The following is an 18361-nucleotide window of genomic DNA, read 5'->3' as shown; positions in this document are numbered from 1 at the left end:
CACAATTGTGTTTAAGGAAGTAAGGAAACAACCCTGGATGGGAAATCAGCTAATTGCATGTCACATTAATGAACACCCAGGCTCACTCATACAGAGACAATTTAGAGTCACTGAATAACTTGCAAGTAGCAAGGAAACAGAAAGAATGGATTTTTAGGAGATGAAAATGTTGCAATTGATGTGTAGAGTGGACGCGGTAGATTGAGTAGAAAATAAATACATTAGGGGGAAGCTTAAAGGTGAAAAGGATGCAGTGGATGGTGATGGAGAGAAGGCTCCAGAGAAACAAGAGGAAAACAGTGTGCTAGCTAAAGAGATTATTAGAGATGGAATTGCCAGGATAGTGAAGAAGAAGGAGACCAGAAAGCAATAGGATGTTGTAGTGATGAATGTACAGGAGATTAGCTGTAATACGGAGATGGCTAGATATACAAATCGATGGAAAAGTGACACCAAGCATACTGTAAGCGACAAGTTAGAGGAGAAGAAAGCAAAATAAGTTAGCATGCAGCTATTTCAGATCTAGAATGAGACAACTGTACACAGGCAGTGGTTGTGTCAGAATTTGTAAACAGGGCTCTAAAAGTTTCAGTTGATTGTGCTATTTACTGCACTATCCCAGACAGAAGAATCATATTTGGATGGCATGTGATATTTCTGATGTTCATTGGTGTCCTCATGTTGTATTGTGGCACTAACGCTTTGTTAAAGGTTAACCAAATTAAATTTCATGAACTGGAGTTGCTATGGCAATAAAGTAAAGATTAGGATTATTTTTATTTTGCAAAATCCATAGGCAACATTGAGAAAATTGGGAGTAAGAATGTACAAGGTATTTTGCTGTAATTAACGGCAACACGCTAAACTGCCACAAAAAGCATAATGACTTGACTTTTCAAAACACTACTTATAATCTAGTAATCTACTTGGCAAGAAAAATTAAATTATATATTTATGGACTTTCAATATATGTTGAGTTATAGAAAATATAAATTAAAGTACAATAGTACACCTAGACATAGTGATTTTAGGAGTCCTATGGCACGCTGATGTAAGCTGTTGTTATTTTATTTATTTATTTTTTTAGCCGTTTAAATCAAAGTTTACTTTTACTAATTTTAGCACTAGGGAGCATTTGGGAGTTCAAATGGTAAGAACACACCTTGATAAAATGAAAGGTTAGTGCATGTGCTTGTGTAGGGTTTTCACACCTTCTACATGTTCACCCTTATCTATTCTTCAGCGGCACGTAAATTTTTTAAAAGTTTTTACATCTTTTCTTTTAACTTTAAGTAATCCTTCATTTATTAAATAGAAAATCTTATTACTCTTTAAGTTTTATTGAGGCGTTGCAGAGTTTTATTTAAAAAGTCAAAGGGTTTGCATTCATCTTTTTTCTTTACACTGTTCCTAAAAATGAAAGAACTTTCATTTCTTAATTATTAAATTAAAAACACTTCTTTGAATGCCTAATAGTATCACATTTCTTTTTTCTAGTTTAGCTGTTACGTATTGTGACACGCAGCTGGGGGTGGTACCCAGCCAGGAGGACCGGAGGAGGGCTTGCACCTCCTCTAGACCACAAGGGGGCAACCGCCCTGGCTGCTTTTAGGGACCACGGGTAGAGAGCATTGAAGCTCAGCCCTGTAGGGGCCTGTGGTCACCACCAGGGGGCGCCCCAATGCCTACAGAGCCCTGGACACAGCACTTCCGCCACACCCGGAAGTGCTGGGGGGCAGGATCAGGGACACCCGGAGTGCTTCCAGGTACACAGCCGGCACTTCCGCCACACTGAGGAGTGCCAGTGGAAGTTTGGAAGCACTTGGAGCACATCCGGGTGACTATAAAAGGGGCCGCCTCCCTTCATTCTAGGCTGGAGTCGGGTGGAAGTGGACAGAGCTCGGGAGGAGAGGCAGGAGGCGGCCTGAAGAAAGGACAAGGGATTGTGAAAGGCCAGGACATTGAGGGGTGATTGGTGCTGCAGCACTGGGTTGTGTGTGTTCTGCCATTGTAAATATTTTAAATAAACGTGTGTTGGGTGACTTTAAACGATGTCCATCTGTCTGTGTCCAGACCAGGTTCCACAGTATTAAAAGGTTAAAGTGTGCATTCAGTACTTCTAGAAGGAGATGTGAGTCAGTCAGTCATTGTCCAACCCGCTATATATCCTAACACATGATCACGGGGGTCTGCTGGAGCCTATCCCAGCCAGCACAGGGCGCAGGGCTGGAACAAAGCCTGGGCAGGGTGCCAGCCCACCGCAGAGAAGGAGATGTTCTGCAGCTAAATGAATGGGAGGCCAATCAGGCAATAATGGAAGTAGATGGATAATACAGTAAGTTATCCTGCAGCATTGGCACTTAGAAAACCAAACCGTTCGTCCTGGAGAAATTCTGAGATGGGATAGATAATGAGATTGAACCAGACCCAGTTTGGCGAGGCAATGTTAAGGGGAGGTCTTCATAACTCTGTTTTTTCATTCAAAATTTCACCCTGTGGAGCCAACCCCGACACAGACAGGCGGACATGTTGTTTTTCAACCAACACACGTTTATTTACACTATTTACAGACAATAAACTGGTCACCAAGACCCCAGCGAATGGTCACTAAGACCCAGTTCAGTGCACAATACCCCAATACAAAGTCCCTGGCCACAAATGCCTTTCTTCGGGCCGACTCCACGCCTCCACACCTCCTCTGTGCTTCGTCCTTCCTCCTCCCGACTCCAGCCCTGAATGAATGGAGACGGCCCCTTTTATACAGTCCCCGGATGAGCCCCAGGTGTTCCCGGCATTCCTCCCTTGGCCACGCCCCAGCGTGGCGGAAGTGCTGGCTGTCCTCCCGGCAGCTCTCCGGGTGCTGTCCTAAGTATTTCCCCCAGCACTTCCTGGTGTGGCGGAAGTGCTGGGGTAACAGGTCCCCAAGGCATTGGGGTGCCTCCTGGCGGTGACCACTGGCCCCTACAGGTGTGGAGCTTCCATGCCCTGTACCTGTGGCCCCCAGAGCAACCAGGAAGGCGGCCCCCACGTGATCCAGGGTGGGCTCTGACCCTCTTCCGGTCCCTCACGGCGTCCCGGCCGGGTCGTTGCTCCTGGCATCCCTGACAACCATTAGCATTTCAAATTATTATGTTGCCTATCAAATATTTATTGCTGATTCATTTTGAACATTAAATACAACATAACAACACAATGCAGGAATTGTATGTACTGTATTTAAAATAAAATTAAAATTAAGCAAATAATTTGAATGATTACCAGTGGAGGTATTCAGTAATGTTCAGGGTGGCCAGATTTCCAAAATCACAGATCGGGACAGCCACCATTCTTCAACCATAAGTAAGATGTTAAGGAGCTAAGGAACACAAAAAAAAATAGATCACTTTAATTAAATTATACTGTAGATACACTATATGAACAAGCCTAATCTAAATATATAAGTATATATAAATAAATACATATATAGAAGATATTGTATATAAAATAGTCACAGAAAACCACACTGTTCCTCCTGAATCCAAGGTTCGACTATCCGACTATCCAATTTCGTCCTGGTCGCGGAACAGTGGACCAGCTCTTCACCCTTAGCAGAGTCCTGGAGGGTGCATGGGAGTTTGCCCGACCGGTCTACATGTGTTTTGTGGACTTGGAAAAGGCATTCGACCGTGTCCCTCTGGGAATCCTGTGGGGGGTGCTCCGGGAGTATGGGGTACCGGACCCCCTGATAACAGCTGTCTCTGTACAACGGTGTCAGAGCTTGGTCCGCATTGCCGGCAGTAAGTTGAGCCCGTTTCCAGTGAGAGTTGGACTCCGCCAGGGCTGCCCTTTGTCACCGATTCTGTTCATAACTTTTATGGACAGAATTTCTAGGCGCAGCCAGGGTGTTGAAGGGCTCCGGTTTGGTGGACTCAGGATTGGGTCACTGCTTTTTGCAGATGATGTTGTCCTGTTTGCTTCATCAGGCCGTGATCTTCAGCTCTCTCTGGATCGGTTCGCAGCTGAGTGTGAAGTGGCTGGGATGAGAATCAGCACCTCAAATCCGAGCATGGTCCTCAGCGGAAAAGGGTGGAGTGCCCTCTCAGGGTTGGGGGAGAGATCCTGCCCCAAGTGGAGGAGTTCAAGTATCTCGGGGTCTTGTTCACGAGTGAGGGAAGAATGGAGCGTGAGATCGACAGGGGAATCGGTGCGGCATCCGCAGTGATGCGGGCTTTGCATCGGTCTGTCGTGTTGAAAAAGGAGCTGAGCCGTAAGGCAAAGCTCTCAATTTACCAGTCGATCTACGCTCCTACCCTCACCTATGGTCATGAGCTATGGGTAGTGACCGAAAGAACGAGATCGCGAATACAAGCGGCTGAAATGAGTTTTCTCCGCAGGGTGTCTGGGCTTTCCCTTAAAGATAGGATGAGAAGCTCAGTCATCCGGGAGGGGCTCAGAGTAGAGCGCTGCTCCTCCATCGAGAGGAGTCAGATGAGGTGGCTCGGGCATCTGATCAGGATGCCTCCTGGGCGCCTCCCTGGTGAGGTGTTCGGGCACATCCAACCAGGAGGAGGCCCGGGGAAGACCAGGACAGCTGGAGGGACTATGTCTCGGCTGGCCTGGGAGCATGGGATTCTCCGGAAGAGCTGGAAGAAGTGGCGGGGAGAGGGAAGTCTGGGCCTCTCTGCTTAAGCTGCTGCCCCCGCGACCCGACCTCAGATAAGCGGAAGAGGATGGATGGATGGATGGAAATAGTCACAGAAGCATGGGTATGTTTGATATAACTTGTAACATTTTTTTATGCTTCATAAAATAGGATACAATATATGTAAATAGAATGCAGGTATGCAGATATGACCTTCCTTGTTAGCCAAAAAGTCTTTATCAGTATCACTTCACTTTCAAAATGAATTACATACAAGCAAGAGCAGCCATCATGGGATGAAAAACGTACAACGACATGAGCACATGACGTACATGAACATGCACAATTCAAAAACTCGAATTCAGTTGACAGTTACATATTTTATTCATAAAAGGTGGTATGCCAGGCTGTCCACAAAAATTTAGTGAGCTTTTTTAACTAGATATTCAATATAAAAATTTAATTAAGTTTTTTTTCTTCATAACATTTTAATTAAATTGGGATTTTCAGAGGGACTTTGGTTTTCTTGGTTGAACTCGGGGCAGTCCTGCTCAGATTGAGACATCTGCAAGCCCTGTAAAGTTACAAAGATGATTTAAAGTTGATTCTTGCAACATTGATTTAAAATCAAAACACTGTATTGGCGTCAAACCCCAAAGTTATAACTGCCTTGTCATAAAATGGACTTAAAATGTTTATCATCAAGAAACAGTAAAATATACTAATGGTATCCTTAGTCTGTCTCACTCCATCATATTCAGAACAGCGAATCAGCATGTGATAAAAATTGTATTTCATTCTGTTTTATCATGGCTAAGCATCATCGTACCTAGTAACAATATACAGGAATGCAAAACAGATAGCGCTTTCAAAAATGTAAGGTTTTGCTTTGATAACAGATGTAGTGTCATCAGTTCATTTTCAGAGTTATTGTCATGTGTGCAAAGTACTTTAAAATTCCTACCTGCCTGTCTAACAGTCTCGCTCCATTGGTATGTATGATATCCATCCATCCATTTTCTATATCTGCTCTTACTATAACGTAACAAAATAATATATACAGTGGTGGTTTTTTAACCTTTTGTTGTATTTTTCCCTTTTATTCAATAAATCCCCCTTTAAAGATTTATTGTGGCCTTGATCTATACAAGCTGTGGGTTAACAGTGATCCTAACTTTTGTGAGGCAATTTGGGTGTATTTGAGACATTACTGAAGATATTTTTGAACTTGAGAGTGAAGCACATTTATGCCTGGTGTAGGCTGCATTTAGGTGCACCTCCTTTGGTCAGGCTGGTGGAATAATGGCCTGCTTTGATGATGATCTTGGCCACTTGTGAGTTAAATCACACCAACATCTTGTTTAATAGTTTACATCATACTGTCGAAATTTGTTTAAAAGACCTTATTTTCTTGCAATATTAATTAACTTAAATAGTTCTGATACAATCAGTGAAAAGTGACCTACCTTGGTCTGGTATGTAAGTAAAATAATTTTAAACCCAGAGATTTTATAACTTTTCCGAGCAAATAGCGATGATGAGTTTGATTCGATGACATAAAGCACAATAACACTGGCTTAAAGAGATATTTTATGTTCAGGTCCTTCCCTAATGATCCTTTTTATTGATTCTGTTTCTGGAAATGGATAGCAAGGGGCTCAAAAGCAATCACAAAGAGCAATTGTGATAAAGGACACCTATGTCTCGCTCATTGGCTATTTGAAAATAATCTGAATTTATAATTTTATATGGACCAAGACTTTTGGATTCATACCGTATAAAGTGATTTAACCCATGTGATATTTGGACAAACTAGCAGTATCTGGAGTAATACCAGATGGGAGAACATTATGCAATGAAAGACCTATTGTGATTCTATACTACGTTAAGGCACACAAATTGACTCTTCTCAACCAGAATAATGCAAATCCATTTCTTCTTTACAAAGAAGGAATACTTTCCAAACATTTGAATCTAATTTGCCATATAATTCTATATGAAGAACTACTTTAAATAGAGATATCTGTGTCAGTTTCATGAAGATGTAACTGTTTTTAATTTTTTATTTGACTGTTTGGCTGTTTACACAAAATAAAATAATAAAAAATCAACAAAAATAAGTCCCTAAAGTCCTACTGTCCACCAGAATACTTTGTAGCGTATTCCAGGTTTCTATGGTTCTTTGAGGAAAGAAAAAGTTCCTAATGTTTGAGCAAACTTTACCCTTTCCAACTGTTTCCAACTGTGCCCCCTTGTTCTTGATTAACTCATTTTAAAATATCAGTCTTGAATCAGTGCACTATTTCCCTTCATAATGTTAAACACTTCAATCATGTCACCTCTTAATCTTCTTTTGCTTAAACTGAAAGAGCTCAGCTCTTTTAATCTTTCTTCATAATTCATCCCCTGTGGCCCTGGAATCTTCTTCGCTCTTCTCTGGACCTTTTCTAGCACTGCCATGTGCTATATAACCTAACATTTTGTTAGCCTTCTTAATGGCTTCTGAACACTGTCTGAAAGTAGATAGCATTGAGTCCACTATGATTCCTAAATCCTTTTCATAAGGTGTTCTCTCCATTTTCAGACATCCCACTGTGTATTCAAACCTCTCATTTTTACTTCCTATGTGTAATACTTTACATTTACTGACATTAAATTTAATCTGCCACATATCTGCCAAAACCTGTATGCTGTCCAGGTCCATTTGTAATGCTTTAACGGATTCTGGATTATCTGCCAATCCACCTATCTTGGTATCAACTGCAAACTTAACCAGCTTGTTACTTATATTCCTATCCAAATCATTTATATATATTAAAAAAAAGCAGTGGCCTTAGAACTGACCCCTGTGGAACAACACTCTTAACTTTAGTCAATTCTGATATGGTTCCTCGCTCCATCACCCTCTGTTTCCTGTGTCTGAGACAATTCTGCATCTAAAAACATCACCCTGAACTCCCACTTTTAGTTTGATGCCCAACCTCTCATGTGGAACCTTATCAAATGCTTTCTGAAAGTCCAGATAAATAATATCATATGCTCCACTTAGATCATACCCTTTGGTTGCTTCCTCATAAAATCCCAGCATGTTAGTAAAACACGACCTTCCTCTTCTGAACCCCTGCTGACTGTTGACAAAAAGTCCTGTACTTGTACTTGCCATGTGCCGCTCAGTCTTATCTTTAATAATTCCTTCAATTCATTTTAATGTGATGCATGTTAAGCTTACTGGCCTATAGTTGCTTGGATCTGCCCGGTCAACCTTTTTATATAGTGGGATGATATTTGCCATTTTCCAGTCCTTTGGATTCTCCACAGTGTGCAGTGACTTCCTAAAATGTGTCAAAGGTTTATATATGTACTTGCTAGCCTCCTGAAGAACTTGAAGGTAAATATTATCGGGTCCTGGTGATTTGTTTGATTTCAACCTATTTAATCTGAGCAGTACTTCTCCCTCTACAATTTCCAAATCCTTCAGTACCTCCTTAGTACTTCCGTTTACTGCTGGGAGGTTAACTATTTCCTAAATTGTGAAGACCTCAGAAAAATAAAAGTTTAGAGCATCCACTATTTCGCTGTCTGTATCTTTTAATTCCCCTTTACTATTTCTGATGCACTTCACCTCCTCCTTAACTGTTCTTTTGCTACTAAAATAATGAAAGAACCTGTTAAGGTCATCTTTCACTTTATCTGCTATATTCCTCTCCAACTGTCTTTTACCCTCCCTAATATCCTTCTTTATGGTTGCCCTCATATTCTCATAAGCTCTACAATTCACTTTGGAGTTATTAGTCTTATATGCCTCATAATGCTGTTTTTCTGCTTTGCAGCCTCTTTTTTTTAACTCTTTATTAACCCACTGTGGAGATTTTAAATTTCATATTTATTCCAAATGTTGGTATGTACCTTTCCTGCATTACATGTAAAGCATTTTTAAACCTGTTCAATTGCTCATCGACTGTCTCCACACTTAAAAGCTCATCCCAGTCTATCCTTCTTATACTTTGCTGCATCTGCTCAAAATTTGCCCTTCCAAAGTTAAACTTAACAATTTTAGTCTTTGTACAAAATACTGAGAACTGTATTATATTATGGTCATTTGACCCCAGTGGTTCAATCACCTCTACACCCTCATACTGCCTTGATTATTATAAAATACTAAATCCAGACAGGCTATAACCCATGCTGGTGCTTTAACATACTGTGTTAAAAAACAGTCACTGATTACTTCTAAAAATTTCTGCTCTTGCGCCTCTCCATTTTGCAAGGTTATCCCAGTTAATATTCAGATAATTAGTGTTCCCCCGACTATAATATCCCCATGTATGATGTTCAAAAGCAAATTCTGCTAAAAAAAAGATCTTGATACAACATATGACAGAATTTTATATGTACAGCATCTTTTTTGGCAAAAAGGAAATGCAGATTTTACCTAAAGGTTACTTTAACTTTTGCTGCCTTCTAAATGGAGGATTGACCAGTAGGTCATATTTTATTAAAACATAAAAAAATGTAAAACTTGAGAGTAGCCTGGCAATTTAGCTTATTCCTATTTCACATATCGTAAATGTGTGTGATATGAAATTAAGTAGATCCAGTCAGCATTCCTCTGGCTTTTCTCTGTGGGAAATGAGAAATGTGAGAAAACCCAATTAACGTTTTCTTGTTCGTTTTGATGAACTGTATTTAATTGAACAACATACAGTTGTGTTTGAAAGTTTGTGAACCCTTTAGAATATTCTATATTTCTGCATAAATATGACCTAAAACATCATCAGATTTTCACTCAAGTCCTAAAAGTAGATAAAGAGAAACCAGTTAAACAAATGAGACAAAAATATTATACTTGGTCATTTATTTATTAAGAAAAATGATCGAATATTACATGAAAAATACATACAGTAGAGAATACAAAGAAGATATAAACACACATGTGGAGGTGTATAATTATAGATAGACAGATATATGCTCATGGTATATCTTAGATGTGATGGATGAGAACCAAAAATCCATTATCAAATCCTACTATCATTTCATTTATTATTGAGCATATGTTTTAAATTTTTTTTATGATGGTCAATAGGTTGTCTTCTCTTCTTAATATCCTTAGTTGCATTCTGTCTGATTATATATAGTACTAGGGGGGCAAGCCCCCCTGGCGCCATCAGCACCCAACCCCCAGTTGTGGCCAGTCATTGTGAAGAGGGGGCTGAACGCACCCCAAGGAGATGTGTTCGCTCCTCCAAAACCCCCTCTTAAACAGTGACTCAATGGGAAACAAATACATTTTTTACTTCCTCTTTGCTCGATCGGCGCTTTGAACATTTAAAAGTCTGTACAGCAGCTGTCCTACTCTTTATCTTTTATTTCTGGCATGGGTGTGATTAAATCACTAAGTCTTGTCTCACTGGACATGAGTTCTTGATATATTTTACTTTATAACTTGAAAACAGAATAAGAATCTGAACATCTAACAACATCACATTAAAGTTCGATAAATTCTGAAGAATGATACCAAACATATATATGTAGGTTTTAAAATAAGCCAGATTTAAAGTGTGACAAAAAAATGACATAAAAAGTCACATAAAATCATTGCACAAAATCATTGCACTTTTAGGCTTATGATTGTATATATATATATACTGCTCAAAAAAATTAAAGGAACACTTTTTAATCAGAGTATAGCATTAAGTCAATGAAACTTCTGGGATATTAATCTGGTCAGTTAAGTAGCACAGGGGGTTGTTAATCAGTTTCAGATGCTGTGGTGTTAATGAAATTAACAACAGGTGCCCTAGAGGGGCAACAATGAGATGACCCCCAAAACAGGAATGGTTTAACAGGTGGAGGCCACTGACATTTTTCCCTCCTCATCTTTTCTGACTGTTTTTTTCACTAGTTTTGCATTTCGCTATGGTCAGTGTAACTACTGGTAGCATGAGGCAAAACCTGGACCCTACAGAGGTTGCACAGGAAATCCAACTTCTCCAGGATGGCACATCAATGTGTGTCATTGCCAGAAGGTTTGCAGTGTCTCCCAGCACTGTCTCAAGGGCATGGAGGAGATTCCAGGAGACAGGCAGTTAGTCTAGGAGAGCTGGACAGGACCATAGAAGGTCCTTAACCCATCAGCAGGACTGGTATCTGCTCCTTTGGACAAGGACAAACAGGATGAGCATTTCCAGAGCTCTACAAAATGACCTCCAGCAGGCCACTGGTGTGAATGTCTCTGACCAAACAATCAGAAACAGACTTGAGGGTGGTCTGAGGGCCCAACGTCCTCTAGTGGGCCCTGTGCTCACAACCCAGCACAGTGGAGCTCGATTGGCATTTACCATAGAATACCAGAATTGTCAGGTCCACCAATGGCACCCTGTGTTTTTCACAGATGAGAGCAGGTTCACCCTGAGCACATGTGACAGACGTTGAAGGGTCTGCAGAAGACATGGAGAATGTTATGCTGTCTGTAACATCATTCAGCATGACCAATTTGGTGGTGGGTCAGTGATGGTCTGGGGAGGCATATCCATGGAGGGACGCACAGACTTCTACAAGCTAGACAAAGACACCTTGACTGCCATTAGGTATCAGGATGAAATCCTTGGACCCATTGTCAGACCCTACGCTGGTGCAGTAGGTCCTGGTTTCCTCCTAATGCACGACAATGCCCGGCCTCATGTGGCAAGAGTATGCAGGCAGTACCTGGAGGATGAAGGAATTGAAACAATTGAATGGCCTTCACGATCCCCTGACTTAAACCCAATAGAACATCTGTGGGACATTATGTTTCGGTCCATTAGGCGCCAGGTTGCTCCTCAGACAGTACAACAGCTCAGGGATGCCCTCATACAGATCTGGGAGGAAATGCCACAAGACACCATCCGTCGTCTCATTAGGAGCATGCCCCGACGTTGTCAAGCATGCATACAAGCTCGTGGGGGCCATTTTGAGTAGCAGAAATTAAGTTTTTGAAAAAATGGACTAGCCTGCCACATCTTCATTTCACTCTGATTTTAGGGTGTCTACACAATTGAGCCCTCTGTAGGCAGAAAACTTTTATTTCCATTAAAAGACTTGGCATCCTTTTGTTCCTAAGACATTGCCCTGTCGTTATTTGTATAGATACCCAACTTCATATTGAGATCTGATGTATCTAATGTGTTTCTTTAAAGTGTTCCTTTAATTTTTGTGAGCAGTGGTATATAGAGTAGATATCATTCTGTAACTTTAATAGATCAACACTTTGCAACATAATTATATAGCACATAGTGTTTATTGCCTGCATCTATTTATAAAACAAAGTGTAAAGATTTTAATTGTTTTCTGATACTGTACTTGTATTTGCTTAGGTAGGTAATAATGACATACAGAATAACATAATACCTGAAATTGACGTCTTCTTAAAACACACTGTTCTTAAAGGACTAATTATTGTAATTACTGTACATTTACTCTATTCTTTACTTTTCAGTAAAACGTTACACAACCACAAGTATTAATCATTTTTCTTCTTTTACTAAAAATTACTATAAAAATACCATTCTTAGAAAACAATGAAACCCCAGGTGAGTTTTTACCAAAGCTTTTTAGGCAGTGAATTCCATACAAGTTAGGAAATGTGCTTGTTAAGAGGTGAAACAAAGACACATGTGATGGTGTTCATTTCACTTGGTCATGGCAGATTATAGTAAATGGCACTTGTCTGCTTTTCCTTAACATAGTTTCAAGAGTTTTTAAGTGTGAAAAATATATAAAGTACATGAAGTCCAGTATATACAACTCGCATATAAATATTGTGTATAAGTATGAGATGCATATGAATCACCTCAGGGGTGATGGATGAGGATTAGTGCTAAGTTCATTTTACTGTAAGTGATGCAATGGCTTAATTTATAATTGAGCATGTATTTAATGTGTTTTTTAAGCTTTGAAAAGGCCCTGAAAAAGTATTTTTGATACCCTGCTTGTCAACAAGTTCATTGTTATGTGGACAGAGTACTGAGAAATTCTTAAAGACATGTCTAAGCAACTTGTCGACACATCACTGGTCTCTAGCATCATGATCAGTAATCATTACTAGCATTACTTTTAAACTTCTGGGTTCTTCTTTTGTTTAAAAAAAACTTTTTTTGTTATTGTAGGTGTGTATTTATTGTACAGTATATCACAGACAAACATGCATGAAAAGTTAGAATATATTTAAAGAGATAACATTTTTATACTACTTTTATAAAAGCAATCTTGGCTTCAAAAGATACTCGTTTGTGCCTTCTTTAATTTATACATTTATTAATTTATAAAGCTTGCCAAGTTTCTGCTTATGAGATTTTATACAGTATGTGATGATTCATGTAATGTTTCAGTAAGGGTAGTTTTGCATAAACCATTTTTTTTTTTTTTGTAATCTAACTTTTTTTAATTATAATTTATTTTTTTAATTTAATGATTTCTTCTTTAGTAAAGCAAGCAGTACTTTTAGCATTTATTTATTTTTACATCATATTTACGGCACCAAAACAAAGCAATCATTCAAATCCTTCAGAATTGAAAGAAATGTAAAAGTAGTGAGTGTTACTCTACTTTATTGAAGTTAATTTGAATTAAACATTTTCAAATTGCCTTGTTTCTTGAGACCATTATATGGTTAATGAGTGAATTTCTTCTATTTTTATTTTTTAGCTTTTCTAATTTAATTATTGGTTGCTTTGCACATGGATTTATTATGACAACAATAACATTTATTTCTATAGCTCACTTTCATAAAAAGAATGAAGCTCAAGGTGCTTTACAAGATGTCAAAGAGAAAGTTACAAAAGAAGAAAAAACTAATAAGATTAGGTAAGAATACTAATGAACAAAAATGCAAATAAATATATGCATGTGATTTAATAAAACATAGATACCTAATTAGCAGAAGGGTGTAGATGACATGAGATGACAGGGGTAAATACACTGAATGAAAGCTGATAACTGAATACAAGATTCAATTGCACAATTCAAATGTCATTTACAAATTTGTCTGATCTTCCTTTCATTGGCAGAGGTTATTTTGGGTTTTGCAGTTTAAGTTAAAGTAACTTTGATATTCATTTCATTTATTTATGTGCTTATTTATTTATTCTGTGTAAAACAGTTGCATGAATAAATTAATGTCAGGAAATGTCAAAGGATAAACTATGATGAAATACTGTATCTAGGGCTAAACATCATTCCATGGGCCTGGGTTCAATTTTCTGCCCTCTTACTCTCTGAATTTAATTAAAATGTTCTTACTGTCTAATATTTTGAGTTCAAACCCAATGGGTAATTGCACTGCAAAAACAATTTTTAACGTGTTAAGATCAAATTTAGATTTGTTTATTTCTTGGGTTAGTGCATAACTGAAGATCAAGGTTAATGTGATTTTTTTCAACTTTATGTTTTTCTTGTAATCTATGGAGAGGTAGAGGAGTAATCTCTACTATTAGAACATTATGACACTCAGTGCCACAGAGCTGGCTAAAAAAATGACAAGAGCAACTTGAAATACATTACTTGCCTATGCAAAGTGATGGTGCACAGTGTGGCTGATGGGTGAGTATGCTTGTAAAGAGGCAAGCAATTGAAAGATCAGCATGGTAGGTCTCTGTTAGTTGTAACCTTAATCAAGTCAGTGATAAATCACCAAGGATAAACAGAATGGAGGAACAAGAAGAATGTTTGGAGATGAGTGTTTGGGGTGGCTGCAGCAACGTCCATTCCAGAGTCAGTAGGCAGGATGAAGCAACAAAAGCTGCAATTGGATTGTGGAGGCTGGGGAAACAGTGGAACCAGACTGTGCACCACAGGTACTGATTGGAGGTGGCAGAGTGGGCTTACAGTGGACCTTTGGGAGGTTGCAGTCAAGGAGTATGGAGGCAGAGTCAAGTTCGGAGGGAAGGGTATCAGGGTTAAGTCAGACGGGTGAAGCCGCCAAGTAAGGAACTACAGTTGATGTGGCCATAGAAGGCATAGCACTAGAATGGAGTAAGCAGAGTGAACGAGTCATCACTTGCGTTTTCGTCGGTAAGGTGGCGAAAGAAGTGATTTGTCCATCATTGATTGAACGAATGTGTGTGTATGCTTCTTAGGAGGCTGGGGGTCAAAAAGGACATTTTCAGAGATATGATGATATTATATCCATAATTTAAATTAATATTTAATCATATGTAGTCCCTACTTGCAAAGCTGATTTTAAAGTATCATGAATTTCAGTCATTTATTAGCAGCAATTTATATTACTAATACACAACAACTACAGCATTATTGATGAATTAATGACCAATTGAGTTCTTCTTTGAGTAATAAATAACAAATTTAAATTAATCAGCACATGTGCCTTTTTGCGTATATCAGTAAGTTACTCTAATTTGAAAGTCTATTCACTTTTCGCTTTTATGGATTAATGAGAAAAGAACATATCATCAGACATACCAGACACAAATTTTACTGTCGTCATTTACTAGGTAGGAACTAATGCTAAATTTTAAGTTTTCTTAAATTTTACAGCTTTTGGACCAATGTCAATAAATCTGATTGCTAAAAGCAAATTCAAACTCATCCTTAATTACTACTATGCGTGGTGTTCCCATAATCTAAAACACGGAAATGTAGTGTTTCCTAGATTTCCATCAACTCTTCTTGTCCATTCTTTATATAATTTATAAACTGAATCTCAGTTTTCTGGTTCCCCTAACTGTTATTTACTAGTAGCAAATTGATGACACCGGCTGCAGGACAATTTATTCTCAGTAAGTACCTCGTCTTTGGATTGGTACCTTTGGCATTAATTCCACGGTAGTAGTAATCAGTGTTCTATCCATGGATTAAAAACAACATATAAGGCAAACAGATACCCCACTGTACATAAAAAATATTAGCAGTATTCATTAAAATTGTGCACCCAGTACTAAGGAGCACAAAAACAATACAAGTACTGAATACTATGTAAAATGTCAACCCAAACCTGAGCAAATGTCACTACTGTTACCAGCATGAGTTGCATTATCATTACATCATAGCTGGTTTGCATAGATGGATTAACACCTTAACGCCAGTGATACCAATGCAAATACCAGATTAACTTAACTTTGTAAAAGAGAAGAAGAATCAGAAAATAAATGAATGTATAACCAAAATTTATCACTTGGTAATTATGCTGCTTTTGTTGTATTCCTAAAAGTAGATTTAAAGTTTTTTTTGTTGATGCACACATATACCAGGGCTCAGATGGTCCAAGCCCACTGCAAAGAACAGTCATGCTCACAGTGAGAAATCCCATTTGGCTCAACAAGCCAAAATAGATGCCTTCAATACTCTACTTAGGTCCAGGGTGTGAACCCAAGTTTACACAATTAACTGTTTAGAGAGCATTGTGGTTTGTGACAAGCTATAAAAATGTGTATCACTGAAAATGTCAAGAACAACAGATTCAATTGTAATGGTACAATTTCCTTAGACTAGTGCTTGATGTCTTTACAATAGTCTGAACTTTTGGTTCCAGGGAAATGAGTTGTGTTTCTCACTTGAACGCAGTTTCTGCATATTTTATGGGGAGGCTTTCTCAAGATATTCCTGATTTCTGCCTCTACACAAAAATGCATGTTAGGCTAACACTGTACTGACATGTTGTGATTGAGTGTGGGCATATGCATGACCATTCGCAAGCCCTGAGAGGGACTAGCGCCTTGTTTAGAGTTAGTTCTTGGTGGTTTTCAATGTCACTATAATGGCAATGGCAAGTCAGTTATTGGTTTTTTTATCCAGATAAAACAATGATTATACCACTTTCAATACCTAACTTCAGAAAGAATCCATTGTTTTTTGTTGCAGAATCCATATGTACATTACTTCATAAATTCTTGAGACTTACTTGAATTTTTGGAATTCAAGGTGAACAGCATCAGATAAACAACTGCTCTAAAATGCTTTATGTCAATAGACAATTTCTACAAATAATTTCCGTACAATCTCCTGTGCCTAAACCAGCGCTGACACCCCTTTAATACCTTTGTGTTATTTCCATCAATACATAAAGAAATCTCCAGGTTGTAATTTCCAAATACCTTCTTATTACATTCCCTCTTCCAGTTCTTCATATATTATTTCTAACAGTACCACCAATTGTCTAATATTTATAACAATAATAATGCAACATAACACTTTGCATTTCAACTACCATAATTCTCTATCTTGTCTGTTATAATGATTTTAACTGACCTGCACCTACTCTTCTTTATTAAAAAGCACAATCTTCTTCTCAACTAAAATACTGTAGATTTGAAAAATTTGTAAGTACATAAATTGATGTATTTATTTTTTCCTTCTTGTCATATGTTATTTTATGTTGAAAATACAATAAAGCCATCATAATTTATGCTCCAAATCCTGAAGACCCAGACATTGATAAGGTAGCCTCAGAAGGAGAATGCACAGGTAGATGAAAACTTTACCACTAAAGTGATTTCTATCTTAGTAAATAAAACCTGGAGAATAATGTTTTGTATTAATTAAACATAAATTATGTCTAATACTTTTGTCATTTTCTCCATGTTATTGTAAATTAGAGTCCAAAGAGAGCATCAGGGTGTTGGGGAGCTGTTTCCGATGGGAGTGTTAGCTCCGTGGAAATATGTTCTTTTATATTGCGGCGTTTTAATAACCCTTTAGTTAAATAAGTATAAAGTATAACGGCGATAACCCTCTTTTCGGCGATAGGCGGCGACAAAGTCACAGAAAAGACAGAATATACTTAGAGCTTGTTTAATATATTATTCATCATAAAATTATGATTTATGAATATTAATTTTGCTTATTAAATATCGCTACAATCCTGCTCGCAGCGCCAATTATGTTTCCGATGGGAGTGTTAGCTCCGTGGAAATATGTTTTTTATATTGCGGCGTTTTAATAACCCTTTAGTTAAATAAGTATAAAGTATAATGGCGATATCCCTCTTTTCGGCGATAGGCGGCGACAAAGTCACAGAAAAGACAGAATATACTTAGCTTGTTTAATGTGGCTTACGTTGCTTTAAAATGACAGGGAAGACCAGTCAAATTTCATCTCTAACCGGGATTGGGTCGTAGAAATTGCTTTTTTCTGTCACAACGGAGGTGGCCTTGGAGTCTATTTCTTCCACTCCCGCAGGTCTTCAAAGCTTGGCAAGGTTCCATTGTTCTTTTATATTGTGTCCACACGACCAAATCCCCCAGTACAATGCCAAACAAGGTAGACAAACTTAGGCTAAGCAGCAGACAGTCAGATCATATAACACTTAGGCCTTTTAGGGCTGACAACAGCTGTTCTTGTCTGTCTTTATGCTTTGCCTTGCCCAGCAATTCTGAAAGCTGACACTCTGTGCTAAAGATGGCTCAGCTCTTCATGGCATGTTACACAGAAAAAGAAATGAAAAATACATTTAAAGAGAGCTAAAACAGATACAGTGACACAATTCTTAATATTATAACAACCTTAGTATAACAGGAGCCAAGGTGGAAGTCCCATTTAACGCAGCAAAAAATATTTGGCATAAGCACAGGAAAACAAAACAAGGCGGTCACCTAAACAACTGTCACTTTAGCCTTTTTGAAGTAAAGAAATGTCCTTGATGAAGTCAGGATCAATTTTCAAACTGAATACCAACTTCCAGTTTAACTTTGGCTTATATAACATCATGCGCAAAAGGGGTGGAGCCTTGAGTTGTGGGGTGGAAGTGAT

General features: G+C 38.4%; 1 long non-coding RNA gene across 2 annotated transcripts in view; it reads right to left on the bottom strand.

Moving 5' to 3' along the window:
• LOC120523794 overlaps nt 1-17725 on the bottom strand; it is a 31427-nt gene extending 13702 nt beyond the window's left edge. For both annotated transcript variants that reach the window (XR_005632702.1, XR_005632703.1), the window contains exons 1-2: nt 17669-17725; nt 3259-3355 (exon numbers count right to left, since the gene is read on the bottom strand). This is a non-coding gene — a long non-coding RNA (uncharacterized LOC120523794). The remainder of the gene's footprint in view (nt 1-3258; nt 3356-17668) is intronic.
• Nucleotides 17726-18361: the final 636 nt, after the last annotated feature.

Source organism: Polypterus senegalus, chromosome 2, assembly GCF_016835505.1.
Source record: "Polypterus senegalus isolate Bchr_013 chromosome 2, ASM1683550v1, whole genome shotgun sequence".
NCBI classification, from domain to species: domain Eukaryota; kingdom Metazoa; phylum Chordata; class Cladistia; order Polypteriformes; family Polypteridae; genus Polypterus; species Polypterus senegalus.
Note: the sequence above shows the minus strand (reverse complement) of the source record. Positions and strands in the feature narration are given on the sequence as shown.